This window comes from Etheostoma spectabile, chromosome 18, assembly GCF_008692095.1.
Source record: "Etheostoma spectabile isolate EspeVRDwgs_2016 chromosome 18, UIUC_Espe_1.0, whole genome shotgun sequence".
Taxonomy (NCBI): Eukaryota; Metazoa; Chordata; class Actinopteri; order Perciformes; family Percidae; genus Etheostoma; species Etheostoma spectabile.
In genome coordinates, this window is record NC_045750.1 from 9,523,304 (window position 1) to 9,526,497 (window position 3,194).

Genomic DNA, 3,194 nt, shown 5'->3' on the forward strand with positions numbered 1-3,194 from the left:
GCGGTGTTGGGGGTGTAGAGGCTGCATTGTTTCCTTCAATAGGTTGAATAAGGACGTGTTTCCAATGCAGCTCATTCTTTTTAATTCTAATTGTTGAGGAGGGTTTAGGAATCCAAGTATAATGCAATATAATTTGTACATACCATCAGTTGATCTCTAGAGAAGACTACATTTTTATGAGAGTGTGCTTGTGTGTGTGAAATATTAATATAATTTTGTACATGTAGCTGAATATTTTACACATTTACGAGAGTCTGAAAAATGTCAGAAAAACAAATGTAAAATCCATCTACATCTAAACTTTTATTTGTCAATGGCCTTTTGAAACAAAAACATCCCAAAATAATCTCCTTCCATATTAGCACGTCTGACAATGTATCACATGACCATTTGCTGAAGCAGATTGTCTACCTCTTGTTCTGCGGTTGAAAATTCGGTACAGGTCAAGACTGGGACAAAAATTCGGCCCTAGCAATTCCGTCCCTTACCTGCCCAATTTCAGACATGGGGACATTATTTGCTTTTTGACTTCAAAACACAGGCTCATATAAGATTATTGCACCTGCAGCATGAGGCACATTTACAGGCATTCATAATAAAATACAACACGCTGGAACAATTCATTAAACCTTCAATGGCACCATCTTATAATGTCAGTGCTTGCATATTTAGTACATACTTAACACCCAAAACACCAAACTATTAAGACATAGCAGACCAGATGCCAGCATTTATTTTGAAAAGTAGAAGCCTGACACAATTTTTGTCAAAGTTAACGTGCATTTAGATTGCCAGCCATGCCAGTTTTGCTGATAAGTAGATATTACAAAAAATATTTTGGAGAAAGAACAACAACAGTGAAAAGTAAGACAAGGGATTTTGCTGGGGGAAAACAACTAGGGGGAACTGTTACTGACTGTATGTAAGCCTATCTAGCCAACTGACGTGCATTGTTGTTTTCAAAGGTCTCAGTTTTTTGCCCATCCAGTCCACAGAGCGAGTTTCCAAACTTGAACAGGGTCACCAGTGTTTTATTCAAATGTTTTTGATTTGGGGGCAAAGAAATGCTGTCATAGTGTGAACGGGAGGAAAAAGATATGCGTTTTTTTAAACTGAAACATATTAGTGTGGATGTAGCCTGAGGATGTATTTGAGTTTGGTAGTCACAGCTTTTATCAGTGCAGTTTCTCTCATTTCAAGAGTGTTCAACATACAAATCAATTTTTCAATTAACCAATATTTATTTGTCACATTTAATCGTACCAGGTACAATTCCAATGAAATGTAATCCCATATAGTCAACATCTGAAAACATAAAAGGCTAAAGGGGATTCAAGTAGGCCTACTATCATCATTTCCTTTTTCATTAAAAATAAGGAATGATGTTGAAATGCAGAGAAAGTCACAAATTCCTGAACCCAACCTGCCAATCAGTGGGAATGCCTGCTTCTGTTAACCCTCCCTCTTTTACTTCTACTCATTATGCATAATTATATTTTGCAATATGACACACCACTTCATATGAGGAGATAAAAGCTGGCTGTGTACTTAATAAAAAATTAATCTAGAACTATTCATTAGTGGTGAGGGCCAGACTTACAGAATTTGAGGAACCAATGAGACACAGATGAAATCAAGCAGCGTGATGTAACATTATTACCATAAACGATATAATCTTTGATTTGGAAACACCCTGTTGGCTATCCATTTAGTCAGTTGCCTGACTTTGTTCCCTTCTCAATCCTTGGTAGCAGCCTCGGAGTACAAAATTGCAAAAGTGTTACTATGTCCACAATGTATGGTATGGACAGTATGGACAGTGCATTATTTTTACCACACATGAGCACAATGTACTTTTCTGTTTTGTTTAAACAGATAACAATACAAGACGTACACCAATGAAAATGCTTCCAATTTCTAATTTTAAAACTCCCCCAAATCACAGAATACATGAATCTATAATTAAAATATTCCACTTGTTTGATCTATTTCCCAAAATATGCCAGTGCTATTGCACAAATGACATTAACACCACACTGAAAAATAAAGCCATTGTATTGTATCATTGTTCCAGCTTTGTTGAGCGATTTGGGGAAGTTATCGGGCACTGTAACAAAATCAGTAGGTGAATCTTTCCCCTAATATTCAATCAGCTGTTTAACTGCTGTCGAGGGACAACCGGAGTCTGTTTTTGAGCGATCAATTGCAACATCTCTGTTGGGTTTAGTGGTAGGTTTTGTGAAAGCCCCCAAGTGCAGTTCTTTAATTTGCAACCCACCATGTCACCTGAGGAAGCACTTTTCTAAATGGCCTGCCCTAAGTCTTCATTCAAGCAACTGGCTTCATTAGTAGTCCTGCATTACTTTAAATAATTAGAATCTCTGAAGTACCTCTTAAGCAGAGCCACTTCAGGCATCTTTTCATTCACTGCAAGCAGGCGTTTAGTTAGTTGAAGGTTTTTTTTATGTTTTTTTGTTGTGTTTTCTATTTTGTATTCAAATGTTCTTTTATTTTAATTTGTTGTATTGATAGATTAGATTTTATTGTGAAGCGCTTTGTGATTTTTATCTGTGAAAGGTGCTACAGAAATAAACTTTACTTATTTACTACTTACTTTCTGATGTGCCACCAAAATTACATTTCTGTTATAAAAATCATTCTCCGTGAATGAGCACAAATGCATACAATGCATTTAAATCCGGACGCTATGATTGCCATGTGTGTACTTTACTGTGTTCAAAAGTATCTCATTGTTAATATTTTTTAATGTTTTTTCTTTTAGTATTATAGCTAGTTCTGTGTTGGTATCTTTGTCAACAAACCCACATACGCATGACTCAAAAAACTTCGGCTGCAAGGTGCCTTTTTTTATAGCAGAGGTGGTGCTGTTGTTGGTTATAACTATTTTATTAGCACCATCTATGGAGATTTGAACACAGTCTTGTTGCAGAGCCTTCAAATTAAAGCCACAATGTGTATGATTTAAAAAGCCCTCATTTGGGCGTCATCTGGTGGTAGTATTAAGAATGGCACTGGGGCAGAGCTATTGTCATTCTGTAAAACCTGGAATAAATTCCAAAATGATTTCTAAAGTATCTGCACGTGGCAACAAGAGTATAGTTAATGTTAGGTAACGATTGCTTTGGAAAATAAACTATGGTAAAATGTTATGGCATCAGAAAGATGCTAATCCT